The sequence below is a fragment of the Palaemon carinicauda genome, chromosome 40, assembly GCF_036898095.1.
Source record: "Palaemon carinicauda isolate YSFRI2023 chromosome 40, ASM3689809v2, whole genome shotgun sequence".
NCBI lineage: Eukaryota > Metazoa > Arthropoda > Malacostraca > Decapoda > Palaemonidae > Palaemon > Palaemon carinicauda.
This window is the reverse complement of record NC_090764.1, coordinates 5699325-5716539: the sequence shown is the minus strand read 5'-3', so window position 1 is coordinate 5716539 and position 17215 is coordinate 5699325. Positions and strand designations below refer to the sequence as shown.

Sequence of the window (17215 nt, the reverse complement as noted above, 5' to 3'; positions counted from 1 at the left end):
GAACTCGTTTTTGGATAGATTTAATTTTTGATGACAAGAGAGAGAGTATGGACTTTCTTTGACTTTTAAATGGCCGACCCTTCCCTTAGACGGAAGTGTTTTAGGCTTTTAGCAATTATCTTATCACGTTATAAATTAATTATAGATTTTCCTCTATATATTTTATATCTCAACCGCCTTTATTAGGCCTCTTCGATTAGCTTTCCATTTATAATAAACATCAAAATAAATTTTAATGATTTGTTTATATGCGACCTTTCCTGAGAGTAGGCGGTCCTAACTTGGAAACCGAAGTTAAACAACGTTGAGCCCTTTTCAATCGTAAGTAACTTTTACAGAGCTAATGATTTAAAACTTATTAAATGAAATATTTTTAGTAAATATTTTATGATAGTTTTTTCTTTGAATAGTCTTCGTACTGTTTCAAAGATGAACTAACGTTTAGTTTATTTATGCTACGTAGCTTGCGCTCTATCGTTACGATAAAGAGAGAGAGTATCACGGTTTCACTTTGCAGAAAGAGTAAATCGATTCTGACGTTTTGTTCTTTTTTCTTTCAAAGCTTAAATGTTTTAAAGACTATTTTAAAGGAACTTTTAATTGAAAAACCTTTCAGTTTTTTCCTTTGGTCAAATAGCCTGTTTATTGACGAAAGGTAAGTGGGCTCTTCTCTTCGGTGCGAAATCAAGAGAGAGAGAGAGAGAGATAGAGACGGAGAGAGAGAGAGGAGAGAGAACGTTACGATCTTTATCTGGTCCCAAGCGAGTAACGTTGTTCTCGAGTTACTCTCGTCCCTAGTCTCTGTACGGGGAGAAAGGATAAAACGTTTTTAGTTTTTATTCTCGTCCCAAGGCACTGTACGGTGAGAGATTGAAAACGTAGTTTTGAATGAACTAGTGTTTAGTCTCTTCCCCAGCCACTGATTTTTTTATCTTAAAATATGTTTCCTGTTTTTTTTGCTGGTATTAATGTGCTTACATTATACGACTGATTTCGTAATTACAACCTTTTGATGAGGGTAGAATTGCGTGCTTCAGGTAGAAATCAGTTTTATTCATACCTAATGTGAATTGTTAAAAAATTCGATTTCAGTGAAATAAGTGCAAAACAGAAAATCGTAGTGATAAAGTGATATTGCGCAAAGTGTTATCAGTGTTGCGACCGAGGGTTCGTCTGTTCGTGCCTGTCGTTCGCCTAGTCCGGGACCTCTTGCAAGCTCCCAAGCCCAGGGGAGAAGTAATGTCGTACGACTTATGGGTTCTAGAGGCCTTGATCAGCGAACAGACGTTCCCTCTATGGTATCAGGTGTATCTTACCAAGATCACCCCTACCATAAGGCGAGAGAGACGATTTTCTCCTCGTCATCCGAAGGCTTTTCGCATAAGAAACCGTGGAACAAGGTTTCGAGGCCCTTTAAGCGAAAGTCAGTCCTTTCAGGACAGGTCCAGCGTCCTGGTTTTAACTATTAGGACAGCTCTGACCCTATGCAGTCATCGGAAGACTGCTCGCCGCCTAAACAAAAGCGTAACACAGACTCCGAGAGTCTTTGTAGGCAAGGTTTTGCAGTCACAGACGTTACCCTCGTCTCTTACCGCAACCATTCCCGTTGATCCTAATTGGGTTGTACGGCAAGACATGCAGAATAAGCTTGCCTCCCTTATGGAAGACTATTCTGCCGATAAGTCCGTTGAGCCTAGCCGTTTATCTCATCGAGATCCTGGCCTTCAGCCACCCTAACGTTCCTTTGTGCGTCCTGTTGACGTTGGCGTAGCCAAGTCATGTCAGTCAGGTTTTTTAGAACCACACTCGATGCGGTCTCGTGTGGATTTTCAGCCACATTTGGACGTTAGGCCACTTGCTGATGCTCCTGTTGACGTTCAGGACGTTCGCCAACAATCGGAGTTGACTTGTTTTGACGCTGAGCGTCAACCTCCGCATTCTAGAGTTGTTTTGACTGCTCAGTCTAGGCGGTCAAAGCAGTCTCGAGTGGACGCTGTGCGTCCTCACACACCTGTTGTTGTTGACAGTTCACAGACTGTCAAGCAGTTACATGACGTTGCGTCCTGGTCCGCTACTAATGCACCAGTGCGTGTGGACTCTGCTTGTAAAGCATTGCCACCACGGTAGGTCTCTCCCTTGCTTGAGACTCGGCTATTGTCGGACAAGGTTCCTTCAGATGAGGAAGTTGCTGTTCCCCCTCCTACTGATATTCCCTTGAGGACTCTGTCAGACGGAGAGGAGCCTAAAGCTGCTTAGCCATCTATGGACTTTAAATAAATCATGCTGATTTTTAAGGATCTTTGTCCGGATTTTTTTGTAACTGCTGCTCCTCGTTCGCCTAAACGTCAGAGCTTACACTAGGTCTAGCTACTTCGAAGCCGTTGTTTTATAAGCTAGTGCTCTCTCGCTCTTCTAAGAGAGCTTTACGTTTGCTAGGCGACTGGTTTATCACCAGGAGGAGTTTGGGGGAGACAGCCTTTGCTTTCCCTTCTTTTAAGCTGGCTTATAGAGCAAGAGTCTGATATGACACGAGAGAAGTTCTCGGCTTGGGAGTTCCTGCCTCTGCCCAGATAGACTTCTCAAACCTCATAGACTCTCCCTGGCGCCTGGCCATGAGACGCTCCAAGATTTTACAGGTCGACTTCAGAGCTATTTTCGAGCCTTTGAAGTTTTGCTGTTCAATTATGTCATGCATAAACAAGGCTTTCAGGGATGGCTCCAATGATCTGACAGCCACGTTCTCTGCAGGAACAAGTCCCTCAGGGATGGCTCCAATGATTTGGCAGCCATGTTCACTGCAGGAGTACGTAAGAGGCAAGTGCGCTCAATGTGTTCATTGTCAAGACAAACTTCACGATGAAGTCTACCAGGCTGTCTTGACAGCATTTATGGAAGGCGACTGGATGGTCTCTCTCGACCTTCAGGAGGCATACTTCCACATTCCTATACACCCAGATTCCCAACCGTTTCTGAGGTTTGTTTACAGGAATGTGGGGTACCAGTTTCGAGCCCTGTGCTTTGGCCTCAGTCCTGCGCCTCTCGTGTTTACGAGGCTCATGAGGAATGTGGCAAAATCCCTCCATCTATCGGGGATCCGAGCCTCCCTGTACTTGGACGACTGGCTTCTCAGAGCATCGTCCAGTCTTCGCTGTCTGCAGGATCTACATTGGACGTTGAGTCTGGCCAGGGAGTTAGGACTTTTGGTCAACCTAAAAGTCCCAACTGATCCCATCCCAGATTATTCTATATTTGGGGATGGAGATTCGCAGTCAAGCCCTGCTCGAAGTCCAACTAATGCTGAAACGAAACTTTTATTCATTCAGGAGTTGGAACAGTCTCGTTGGGACTCTCTCATCCCTGGAGCAGTTTGTCTCACTAGGGAGACTATACCTTCTGCCTCTCCGGTTCCATCTAGCCTCTCACTGGAACTAGGACAAGACATTAGAGACGGTATCATTCCCAGTCTCCGAACCAGTAAAGGCATGCCTGAAATGGTGGGACAGCAATATCAGTCTGAGAGAGGGACTATCCCTAGCAGTCAAGAACCCAAACCACGTGTTGTCCTCAGACGCGTCGGATTTGGGTTGGGGTGCGACCCTGGACGGTCGGGAATGCTCGGGTCTGTGGACCTCAAGTCAGAAGAGCATGCACATCAACGGCAAGGAGCTATTAGCAGTCCACTTGGCCTTGATGATATTAGAAAGCTTCTTCGAAACTAAGTGGTAGAGGTCAACTCAGACAACACCACAGCTTTGGCGTACATCTCCAAGCAAGGAGGCACACACTCCTTCACGTTGCTCGAGATCGCAAGGGACCTTCTCTTATGGTCAAGAATTCGAGGCATCTCCCTGTTGACGAGATTCATCCAGGGGGACTTGAACGTCTTGGCAGACTGTCTCAGTCGGAGGGGTCAGGTGATACCCACGGAATGGACCCTCCACAAGGACGTGGGCAAGAGTCTTTGGGCTACTTGGGGTCAACCCACCATAGACCTCTTTGCCTCCTCGTTGACCAAAAGGTTACCAATCTATTGCTCTCCAGTCCTAGATACAGAAGCAATCTACATAGACGCGTTTTCTACTGGATTGGTCTTTTCTGGACTTATATGCATTCCCACCATTCAAGATAGTCAACAAGGTACTGCAGAAGTTCGCCTCTCACGAAGGGACAAGGTTGACGTTGGTTGCTACCCTCTGGCCCGCGAGAGAGTGGTGCACCGAGGTACTTCAATGGCTGGTAGACTTTCCAAGAAGTCTTCCTCTAACGGTAGATCTGTTACGTCAGCCCCACGTAAAGAATGTCCATCAAAGCCTCCCCGCTCTTCGTCTGACTTTCTTCAGACTATCGAAAGACACTCAAGAGCTAGAGGCTTTTCGAAGGAGGCAGCCAGTGCGATTGCAAGAGCTAGGAGAGCTTCTACCATTAGAGTATACCAGTCGAAGTGGGAAGTCTTTCGAGACTGGTGCAAGTCAGCATCTGTGTCCTCGTCCAGTACCTCTGTAGCCCAAATCGCAGATTTTCTTTTACATCTAAGAAAGGTTCACTCCCTTTCAGCTCCCACGATTAAGGGCTACAGGAGCATGTTGGCTTCGGTCTTTCGACATAGAGGCTTAGATCTTTCCAACAATAAAGATCTCCAAGATCTCCTTAAGTCTTTCGAGACCTCTAAGGAACGTCGTTTGGCAACTCCTGGATGAAACTTAGACGTGGTCCTAAGGTTCATCATGTCAGACAGGTTTGAGCCATTACATTCAGCCTCCCTGAAGGATCTCACCCTCAAGACACTTTTCCTAGTGTGCTTGGCTTCGGCTAAAAGGGTCAGTGAACTTCATGCCTTCAGTAAGAACATCGGCTTTTCTACAGAAAAAAGCCACTTGTTCACTTCAACTTGGTTTCCTGGCCAAAAATGAACTGCCTTCTCGTCCTTGGCCTAAATCTTTTGATATTCCTTGCTTATCAGAGATCGTAGGCAACGAACTGGAAAGAGTATTATGTCCTGTTAGAGCTCTTAAGTTCGATTTAGCTCGTACTAAGTCATTACGAGGTAAATCTGAGGCATTATGGTGCTCAGTTAAGAAACCTTCATTGCCTATGTCAAAGAATGCTTTGTCATATTTTATCAGATTTTTTTGATACGAGAAGCTCATTCTCACTTGAATGAGAAAGACCGATGTTTGCTTAAGGTTAATAAATCTCTGCAAAGTATTATGGACGCGACTTTTTGGAGAAGCAAGTCAGTGTTCGCGTCATTTTACTTAAAAGATGTCCAGACTCTTTACGAGGACTGCCACACACTGGGTCCATTCGTTGCAGCGAGTGCAGTAGTGGGTGAGGGTTCTACCACTACATTACCCTAATTCCAATATCCTTTTTAATCTGTCTCTTGAAATGTTTTTAATGTTTTTTTTTGGGTTGTACGGAAGGCTAAGAGGCCTTTCGCATCCTGATTGATTTGGCGGGTGGTCAAAGTCATTTCTTGAGAGCGCCCAGATTAAGGGTTTGATGAGGTCCTGTTGTATGGGTTGCAGCCCTTAATACTTCAGCTCCTGGGAGTCTTTCAGCATCCTAAGAGGATCGCTGGGCTTCGTGAGGAAGACAGACTTATAAGGCAGAGTAATCGTCTAAGTCAACTTCCTTACCAGGTACCTATATATTTTGATTTTGTTATATTGATAACTGTCAAAAACTCTTAGCTTATACGCTGTAAACTTAATTAACTCTGGTCTCTACCCACCGCCTTGGGTGTGAATCAGCTATTATATATTCACCGGCTAAGTTAAATATTTAAAAATGATATTTTAATTATAAAATAATTTTTTGAATATACTTACCCGGTGAATATATAAATTAAAGGCCCTCCCTTCCTCCCCAATAGAGACGCAGCGGGACGAGAAAAATTGAAGGGTTTGTTTACATGCAAGAGTGGTATCTGGCCGATAGTGGCGCTGGTGGGCACACCCGCAACCTTCATAGCGATCGCTCGCGAGTTTTTGAGTGTGTTTTCTGTCGAGCCGCAGAGTTGCAGCTATTATATATTCACCGGGTAAGTATATTCAAAAATTTATTTTATAATTAAAATATCATTTTTAAGATTTAAGTGGTTCATGAGAATTTTAAACTGTGGTGGTATATTATAACCTTAATTTTATTTTCTTCCACAGGGTGGGGACTGGCATCATTGAAGGATTGTTAACAAGGATGTCTAGGCTGGCCAAAAAGTGGTGACCTGGCTGCAACAGATGCTAAATTGTTTTCCTGACAAGACCAGCCCTTCTGAATCAAAATGATGTCTTTGTTTATACAGTCAGCCTTCGCTTTTTTGGGGGGGGGGTTAGGTAATAGAGACAGGCGCGAAAAGTGAAAATCCGAGAACACTTGTTGCCCTAAGGTGTGTCAACTCGTAACAAGTCAACTCGCTGATCATTACCTACCTACGGTTGACTAACACACTTAGTAACCCACTGTACTGCACTACATTTTTCTGTGCTTTCTATCATGGTATCTTAGTTCCTACTACTTTTCAGAGATAATAGTACATTATTAACACAACTTCACTTCAAGGTAAGATATCACACAAACCAAAAATCATCGCCTTGATTTATAACACTAGTCATCACACCACGCTTTGTATAAGTTTCAGCAATACTTGTTTTGTATCTAACAATACTTTATGATATTGTAGTAAAAAAGATTCTTTGATAGTTAATGATTGAAATACACCCAAAATTAAAGACAAAAGTAAAAAATTATTTAATGAAGCATAATTATCTTTTCATTGGGATGTTCTGCTTTGCACAGTAGGTTTGAAAACGTCGGCCCGCAAGAGTAATTATCGCAAAACTGTGAGTGTGATTTTTTTATTTAATGTTATTCGGTTTTCTGTTTTGCGAATGACCGAATCCGCAAAGAGTGAACCAGCGAAAAGCGAAGGCTGACTGTACAGTATAGTATTTGATTGGTATACTTCCCTTTTTTGTTTTTCAGCTGTTAAAGTTTAGTGCACTTTATCCTTAAAGTAACCATAGGAGATAATGAATAATTTAAAGATACTGTAGTTCATTTTTTGTTAGATTATAGAGGCTCCTTAATATTTTAAAGATAGATGTAGCTTAACTAATTTTTTGGGATTTGATTTAAAGTAAGAATCAAGTAGTTTGTTAAATATTTGTATCTCTACTTACAGTTTGAAAATTTATCCTAATATCAGAATAGTTTCTTTAAAATCTTAATATGAAGTAAATTTTTTCAAGTGTTTTAAATCCATTGCTTATTTGCAATTAATTTTTCAGAAGTAGAATTTTATGAAAATTCCTTAAATTGAAAAATAGATTAGCATTACACTTAAAACCTTGTGGGATCTGTTTTTATAAAGTTATACTGTAGTTAGAATTTTTTAATTTACAAAACTAGAAAGGAAGCATTAATTTGGAAAATGGCAATTGATTACTTTGAAATTAAAATCTGAATTTTCACCAGTAAACAGACCCCAAAGGATTTGGCCTTGTTAGGAAAACTTCACCCAAGATTGCGTTGGGCATTTGTGTAGAAGCTTCATCAACTATCAGCTTTATCTGCAGTCATAAAATGTTAACTTCACATATTTTGCTCTAAGGTAAGGCATGTTTGTAACACTTCCTGTATTTTCATTACCAAGTCAATCTTAAGTCATGACAGTTTCACATAATTTTAGGCACAGCAACTGCAGACTGTTTAACATTTACTGTATTTGTATAGGACTCTATTTACAGTTGATAACTGTTGGGTATTTGAAGTTATTCACTATATCTTACACTAGTTGCATCAATATTGTTAAACATTATCCATTGCTTGATGTTCAGTTAATGCATCACTACTATTTTTTTCTATGCTATGTTATGTACAGAGCTTCCAATGAAGTTATGTAGATTTTATTCAATAAGTATTTGTTCCGTAACTGGAATACAAACCACGCTATTTCATAGGGGTATTACTTTCAGCGTAGCTGAAATGACAAGCCATTAAAATTTAACGAGGGTTTACTACCCACACTGCTAGTTAGCGGGGGTAGGGGAGGGTAGCTTGCGAACCCCCCCCCCCCCCCCCCCCCCACACCTGAGCTTAAACTCGCTTTGCTCTCGGCTCATGGTAGTTGGACGTGTCCGCTGTCATCCTCGCAGCTTATTGGCAGCCATTAATGCTTTTTTGCTTTGTCTTTTTGACAGTTGTGTGTGAAGTTGGCCTCTGCTATTATGCGCACCTGCCCGGGATTACCCGACCGCCCCTGTGGAACATTCATGTCGGCGGTCGAGACACACCCTCACACCCTTTGCCCTTACTGTAGAGGTCAACGGTGAGATAGCGATAAGTGTAGTGAGTGCAGGGAGTGGTCTACCTCCCAGTGGGAGAGGTTTTCGCTGCGACGGAAGAAGTAGTCCAGACGGGATATTTCTCCTTCGAAGGTTTCTTTGAAAGGAGGAAATCCCAAGGCCTCTTCTTCCGTTGCTCAAACCTCCTCCGAAGCTCCCACTCGGTCAGTCTCTTTCGAGAGACCGTCGAGTGGTAGCGTAGACCGTTGTACTGTTTTCCAAGCTCAGGGTTCGAGAGATGGTGTTGCTTCCCCTAGCGAAGCAGCTCCACCTCTCCCCCCCGGGGAGGATGTATCACTAATCCATCTCTTTCAGCTTTGGTCTTCCTTGGGGCTCAAGGGTTCGCCCTCTAAAGGAAGTCTTACTTGACTACATCCAATTGGGTGCCGCTGTCAAGCAATCGCCGCCTCCGGCAGAGGTTGATCCTCTGTCGATTGTCAACGTTCTGGTGTCAGAGGTATCCAGTGCGGTATCTCCTATTACCTATGCCTCTTCAAACCCTACAGTAGCTGACGGCTTAGTTTCTCACGTTCCTGTTCAACCAACGAGGGAGAAACTAAGTCCAACAGTCTCTCCAGCTAGTGTTTCTCTTCCTCGGGGGAGTTCACTTACAGAGACTCCTCTTCGAAGGACTGCAGAAGGTCAGCTTGCTGATCCCACGGACCCCAGAGGGTGTATTCGGCGCAAGGCTCGCCTTCCTCTTCACCAGAGAGGCCTTCCTTCACCTGCGGTGAGGAGGCGCCTCTTTGGTTCTACATCTTCGTTGCAGTCCCCCGCAGAGGAGCCTCATCATCGATCACCAACTGTTCCTGCTTTGGTCCTTGGCTTCTGCGGATCATTCGCGATCCCCTTCGGTGGAAGGTCGTCCTTTCAAAGGACACTCGACAGACCTGCCGACCTGCCGTCGCCGTTCCTGGATGCTGATGCGTGCTACGCGCCCACGAAACCTGACCTTCACGCTCGTCAGGCATAGTCTTCTAACCCTAATACAGGGCATCAAGGGCGTATGCGCCAACATGCACATGCTTCCCTCACGCGCTATGCTGAGCATACGCGCCCACGTTCTCCTGCCTGCCAGGCTTTGCCTGAGCAAGCGCGCCCACGCCCAGCTGCGCGCCAACCTTCACCTGCGCGCCATCAACCTCCTGCGCGCCAGCAACTTCCTGCGCGCCAGTAACCTCCTGCGCGCCAGTAACCACCTGCTCGCCAGCGCTCTTATGCGCCAGTGATCTCCAGCGCACCAGCGCTCGCACGCGCGCCAGCACCCACGCCCAGCAGTTCTCTCTCCTGCACCTCCACGATCTTCTGATCTGGGAGCTGTTGGGAAGTCTATCTTGACTTCTCCCACGCGCCAACGCGCCATCACTCGCCTACGCGCCAGCTTTCTCCAGCGCTCGCCATAGCGCCGACACGCGCAGTCACCTGCCCGCATCCATGAGGAAAAGGGCGCACGCCCTCTCCCATCCTCTCCAGTTGCGTTCCACCATTCTGACGCGCGCCCACGAGCAGCATAGGCTTTAACTGCGCGCCCGCGCACCAGGGGTATCTCTCCTGCTCGCGCTCGCCCTACGGCTTATTCAGGGGCGCGCGAACTCTCGCCCGCGCATTCAACGCCCTGATTCCGCGTGCTCGCCTACAGTCTCTCGCGCGCTCGCCTGTGCACCTACAGTCTCCTGCACGTGCAGTCAGATTCCTGGTATTCTCCATCGCGCGAGCACCATTACGCACCCACGCGCGAGCATCAATACCCTCCCGCCCACGAGACTACTGAACAACGCACGGCAAGGCCGCCATTGCCTCATTACCCTCCTCGCAAACGCATAACAGCGCGTATTGCGGCGGAAGGGAAACATCCAGAAGGGTCCAGGATCCGTAAATCTTTCCAGGCTAACCCACCTATAGGAACTCCTCCCAAGGATCCTTCTATTCCTGGCCCTACAGAGGGGGTGTCTGACAGTGCGTCTGTCAGCCAACAGCCTTGGTTTGGGTGCACTGATCAGAGCAGTTACACAGGCGTTCAAGCCTGTTTTCTCTGAACTAGGTCACAGATTCTTGGCTGTCTCTACCCCTCTGAAGAGGAAAAGAGGAGTTCCGGACGCGGTAACTTCTCCAAGGGCTAAGTTGACTCCACGCAAGCCTTCGAGGCAGGTTCCTTCACTCCCCCAGATATCTCTTTCCCTGTCAAACGAGGAATTCCCGTCATCAGGGGAATCACGTGAGGTGAGATTTTCCCCCATCGCACCAATGAGGGAAACCTCTCCTTGTGCTGAGAGGTCTTCTCAAGTGGGGGCTGGAAGGAACTTACCATCTTCGATGTTAGAGTCCTACATCCTTCCCGGGAAGGAATCGAAGGACTCTAAGTATTACCAAAGTCCTCTACAAGACCAAAGACGGAGCCAACTAGCCACTCGGAGAACGTCCACGACTCTCCCCAAGAAGAGCGACGTCAGGAGGAGAACAGCAAGAGTCAGAACATGCGTTTTGGCAAGTTCCGACTCTAATGAGAGCTCTCAATGGGTTTTCCGACCCAGGGATCCCTCTAAGAAGACCAGTGCAGCTCTGCCCTGGTCTCAAGGGGTTAAGAATACCAGTGATAAGATCGCTGTACAGCTCTCCGAGATGACCACCTCCAACTGTTCCAGTGCCTCCAACAAGCTCCTTTCACCTCCTCGCGTACAGCAGAGGAGGTACTTTGAGATCTTGGAGGAGCCTTGTTTAGCTCTTCCTCTCCACCACTCTTTGGAAGAGTTGCATCCAAAATCTCCTCAACCTTATGGCTTTCGGGTGAAACGGTTATTAAACAGTCTGGATATAATTAGAAGTAAGGTACTTCCATTCAAGGTATCATCAACGCCTCCATGGAAATTTCCAAAGATATTTTTTTTTAAATACTTTATTGGAGATAAGAAGAATATGTCAGACCTAGAAGCCAGGTCTCTTTTTATGAAACATGTTGAAGAACATAGAGGATCAACTTTTATCTATACTGATGGCTCCAAATCTGATGCTGGCGTTGGATTTGGAGTACATAGTAATGATTTTAATTGTAGAGGTGTACTTCCTCTAACAGCTTCCATATTTACTGCCGAACTGTATGGCATATTAACCGCTATTGAGAAAATAGCATTGGAGAAGGAGGGTAATTTCACAATTTTTAGTGATGCAAGGAGTGTCCTTCAAGCTTTAGAAGCTTTTAATTCTAGTAACCCTCTTGTTTTAAAGATTTTAGAATGGCTCTTTATTATTGAACGGAGAGGTTTAATGGTTCGATTTTGTTGGGTTCCAGCACATGTAGGTGTGTGTGGGAATGAGAAGGCAGATTCACTGGCAAAGAATGCTGCATCTGAGTTGTTGCCAAGAAGGTATCCCATTCAGTGTAATGATGATCTACCTAACATCAAGAAATTGCTTTGCAATAAATGGCAACGGCAATGGGATAGTCTAGATGGCAATAAAATGAGAGAAGTAACAAATGTCATAACTCCTTGGAGGTATAACATGATGCCCCAAAAATGGTAGACTTCTCTTTGTCGTCTCCATATTGGTCACACTCGGTTGATACCCGAGTTTCTGCTGAAGGGCCAACACCAACCGTATTGTGACGACTGTTTTGTACCTCTAACAGTGAGGCATCTATTGACTGAATGCCCCAATTATAACAGCTTTCGGAATAGATATTTGTTAGAGGCTCGAGGTGAGGGTGGCAGGTTCATCCTTGCCAAGATTCTTGCACATAATGTGTCCTACTATGAAAGTGGCATTTTTAGATTTATCTCAGAAGCGTGTCTTTTGAAAACTATCTAACTTTTATAATGACATTCAACTTTTATGGTTTTGATTGAATATTTTTTTATTTTTTTATATATATAAACTGAATGATGACCTTAGGTGTCAGGATGCCTGAAAACTTTAAATCAATCAATCAATCCTCTCAGAGAGGATTTTTGCAGCAAGTTGCTGTCAGGATGTCTGGACACCTGCTAAAGTAATCTGCAGCAGTCTACCAGGCAAAGTGGAAAGCCTTCTGCGATTGGTGTCGTGGAAGGGGTATCTCTCCCTTCGATGCCACTATTCCAACAATAGCGGAGTTCCTCGTATATTTGCGTGAAGAAATGCGCCTTTCAGTTTCGGCAGTGAAAGGTTATCGCTCAGCCTTAAGTCTAGTCTTCAGGCTGAAAGGAATGGACATTTCTTCATCGCTAGAACTTTCTCTAATCATACGTAGTTATGAACTTACCTACCCTCAGTCAGAAATGAGACCTCCCCCATGGAACGTGGTTCGAGTTCTCAGGTCTCTTAAGAGACCTCCCTATGAACCATTACGCCAGGCATCAGATCGCCACCTAACCTGGAAGACGGTGTTCCTGCTAGCTTTGGCTTCAGCCAAGCGAGTCAGCGAACTTCATGGTCTCTCATATGACATCGCCCATTCAAGGGGATGGGGGGAGGTAACGTTCAGCTTCGTCCCTGAGTTTATTGCTAAGACTCAGAATCCTGGAGTAGCGGATCCTCGATTCAATTCCTTCCAGATTTCTAGTCTCCGCTCTGTGACAGATGATCCAGACCATCTCTTACTATGCCCAGTAAGGAGTTTGAGGCTCTACCTCAAAAGAACAGCTGCAGTCCGTCCTCATGTGCCAGCTCTATTCGTCAGCACAGGAAGGACTAAGAGGAGGGTCACCAAGAACACCATCTCTGCATGGATTCGTAAGGTCATTGATCTGGCCTTGAATCCAGATCCTCCTCCGTCACGTTGCCCTAGAGCACATTATGTCAGGGGCATAGCTACGTCCCTGGCCTTCAAAAGAAATTTCCCTGTGAAGCAGGTTCTGCAAGCGGGGGTGTGGAAGCGTCAAACAATGTTCACAGCCCACTACCTGCAAGACGTGACCCACAGGAGGCTCGATACATTCTCTATCGGCCCTGTGGTGGCTGCACAACAGCTGGTTTAAAACATCAAGCTCCTTATTGGACAAGTAGCAGAAGGTTGAGGGCATTGTTACCCGGTTTTAGTCTGCATGAATGAAAAGGTTTGACTGGCCCTTATTCTTTTCTTCATCATCCCCTCTCTTGGGGAAGGCAGCATCCTGGGTTCTCTGCATAGCTGACCTCAAACCACTGCAGGTAAACCATGCTCCCTTGTGTTCCTAGTATTAAGTTAATACTGTTACGTCTCCATACCCTGACTAGGTGGTATTGGGAAAGTCCTAGTCTATAAGTTTCCATCTAAAGAACTTCAGAACAACTTCCTAGGACGAGCCACACTACTTCATACCTTCACACACAGCTTGCGTAGGCCGCAGTCCTTGAGTAACAAGGTTCTAGCGAGGTGCAGGGGCTCTTTATTTCTTGGGTGCTTATACACTCAAATAACAAGCCCCCGGGCAAAGCCAAAAAAGCCAGAACTGGCTGGGACTTCTTCCTAATTGGTGAGTCACCCCTATTAAATAGCGTGGTTTGTATTCCAGTTACGGAACAAATGACAAATTCGTAGATAATTTTTATTTTTCCTAACTATACAAACCTTAGCTATTTAACCAAACTTGCCCGCCAGCCCTATCCCCCTTGAAGTCCTACTTCCAAGCAAAGTGAGTTCAAGTACAGGTGTGTGTGAGGGGGGAGTTAGCAAGCTACCCTCCCCTACCCTTGCTAACTAGCGGTATGGGTAGTAAACCCTCGTTAAATTTTAATGGCTCGTCATTTCAGCTACGCCGAAAGTAATTCCCCTATTAAATAGCTAAGGTTTGTATAGTTAGGAAAAATACAAATTATCTATGAATTTGTCATATTTAATTGAAACTACTATTACAATACAGTTTCATTTAAAACATTTTATGGTTTTTTTTTTAATATTCTTTAACAAGTTCTTGCCTTGAGTAATGCAGTTAGATGTCCTAACATAACACTATGAGGTCAAAGATGAAATTTAGAAATTTTCTGAGATGAAAACTTTTTCTTGGTTATAAGTTTTTATATCGGTGTGATTTGATGGTTTTATTTAAAATCTAACAAAAGCTTAGAATTTAGGAACAAACAAATTTACCAAACCCATTTGAATGGTTAATTTTTGTACAAAACAAGGGAACTGTTTTGATTTGAGCAATTTTGGTTTGTTGTGGTTTGTGCTTTTTTATAAGAATACTGACCCAAATTTTATTTCAGGCTGAAAGAAATGGCAGACGACGTCTTTCTTAGTGCCTCAAGATCAAGGTGCTGCTGGTATACCAATGGAAGGTATAATTCATTAACTTTACATTCTGTCTGATTATAAGTAATTGGATAGTGATATACTGTGGTAGCATTTTAGATACCAAGGTAACTGCTCTAGTTATGCAATTTATGCATTCAACTAGAATGAAATATAAAACATTGTTATAGAATCTAAGGGCAGCTGATAAGCCCATAATGTAATTGGTTGATATTCCATCCACAGACCCTAATAAAAACAATATTTCAGGTGGTGGTATGTGAAGAGCCATATTGAGAATGCATACACCAATAATCCCCCCAAACTGATGATGGCATTTTGGTGTAATTGTGTAGAGGCCTTATTTTAACTGCACGAGGGAGGTATCCCCCCTCAGTAAGGATTATGAATTGGGCAGGTAAGGTATTAATGTAACCTGTCATATTCAATACATTAACGGTTTACAGAACTAATTTAGTTGAAAAGGGGATGTTCTGTAATTTAAAATGACTTCAGTAAAGTCTGTTTTAGTTTTGTGCTAAAGATTTGACAACCAAGATACTGTAACATGGTCCTCAAAATGACAGTAATGTAATGTCAAATTAGAGTATGTATTCCAAAGCCGGAAGAATAGTATCACAGTTTTGAATTCATGCCATAATTTCAAGACTGCTCATTGATACACCTTTTTTATTTTTAAAGTTACTGTACAGGGTATTTGCAATAGCTGAATGACTCACAGTCCAGCATACTTTGTGTGGTTTCTAGTAATTACCTTGAAAAAATAATTCCATTTATGTAGCCTTTACAAAAACTGCTCTTACATTTTTATGAATAGAACTTACCTGGCAGTTATATATACATAGCTAATTATCTCTATATTTCGGCAGAATTTTTCTAAAACTAGGCAACCGCCTTGTGGTGGTTGGGTGGTAACACCCGTTAAAGGGTGGTAGGAGGAATCATTCCCGTTTTCTGTTCTTCAGTTCATCTCTGCCGGCCGGATCGACAACACGTTGGTCCGTCATTAAGAGTTTTTCTTCGCTTTCCCTGCTCGGTGTACCAGTCTGCTTTTTTGGTGAAGTACTCTGATTTGGGATTTTGGCGATCGTTGTATTTTGTTTTCTCTTAGCTTTTTTGCTGTTTTTCATTATGAGTGAAAAGAGTCATTACCGTATCTGTGCGAATGAGGAATGTAAGGTGAGACTACCGAAAATGGCGGTAGACCCTCACACCGTTTGTTCTAATTGTAGGGTTTTTGTTTGTGCCCTTGATAATAGGTGCGGGGAATGTAAGGTTTTCGATGAGAAAGATTGGTTAATTATGAAGCGCTATGTGCGTAAGCTAGAGCTTGATAGAGTTAGGAGAGCTTCTAGGTCTAAGTCTAAGTCTGTTAGTGGTAAGGAAGACGAACTTAGCGTAGATTTATCTATTAATCCTATTATTGATTCCTCTTTGGAAGTTGATCCTTCCATTGAGGTAGTAACTCCTGCACCTCCTACAGGTTCCGTATCTACGGATGACCCCTGGTACGCTAGCCTGGCGGCCGAGTTGAAGGCCATTAAAGAACAACTGGAGGCCTTTAAAGGTAAGGAAAGTGAAAGTGCTTGTGTTAGTGCAGTGGAGGTGGCGACTGACCGAATCTGTCATACCCCTAGGCCTAGACCTCTACCAAGCTCCCAGGACCAAGGGAGAAGGTACGTCGATGACCGAAAGGGGGTGAGAGGTACGTACCCTCGGTCAGCCGTCGCCTCAGACAGTCCTGTTGTCGATTCCCAGGCTGCTCTTGACCGTCACGGGAAAGACGTGTCGGATGTGTTGTTTTCTTCTCCGAATTCGTCCAGACGTAAATGGAAGTTTGAAGCTTCAAGACCTACTAAGAGGAGATGGAACCGCGACGAACGGTCTCGTTCTTTCTCTCCCGGTTCTAGCAGTTATGAACCTTGTCCGTCGGAGGATGATTTCGACTCTGTGCCTGTGAAAAGGGCGAAGCCTGCTGCCGAAGATCCTCCCCCTTCTACAAGTGTTATTCGTCAGCCCCCCCCCCCCCCCTTCGGGGCCGCAAGACCCAGCTGATGTTGCTAAATCCTTTATGTCTGTCATGCAGGAACAACTTTTGACTTTAGTACAAACCTTTAGCCGCCCTCACGCCCAGTCTGACAGACGTAAAGACGACTCGTTGCCGATTAAGAAGTCTGCTTCTAAGAGAGAACGGAGTTCTTCTTTAAAGAAAACTTCTCCCTCTCTACGCCAGGATGAGGAATGTGTGCTTTCGCCAGGCGATACTTCTTCGCGATACCAGGGCGATACGTTTTCTCGTTCTCGATACCTGGACGATACCTTATCGAACGATGCTGCTTCTCGTTCTCGATGCCAAGACGATACCGCCTCCCGTTCACGTTACCAGCACGATACCTCCTCTCGTTCGCTTCGCCACGACGATACCTCCTCTCGTTCGCTTCGCCACGACGATACCTCCTCTCGTTCGCTTCGCCACGACGATACCTCCTCTCGTTCACGATGCCACTACGATACCGACCCTAGTTCTCGACGCCACGACGATACCGACCCTAGTTCTCGACGCCACGACGATACCGCCTCTCGTTCACGACGCCACGACGATACCGCCTCTCGTTCACGACGCCACGACGATACCGCCTCTCGCTCTCGACGTCAGAACGAC

General features: G+C 44.8%; 1 long non-coding RNA gene across 1 annotated transcript in view; it reads left to right on the top strand.

Moving 5' to 3' along the window:
- Positions 1–14944, top strand: part of LOC137631960 (uncharacterized) — a 263696-nt gene extending 248752 nt beyond the window's left edge. The window contains exons 3-5 of the long non-coding RNA XR_011041965.1: positions 6162–7612; positions 14508–14579; positions 14803–14944. This is a non-coding gene — a long non-coding RNA (uncharacterized lncRNA). The remainder of the gene's footprint in view (positions 1–6161; positions 7613–14507; positions 14580–14802) is intronic.
- The last annotated feature ends 2271 nt before the right edge of the window (positions 14945–17215 follow it).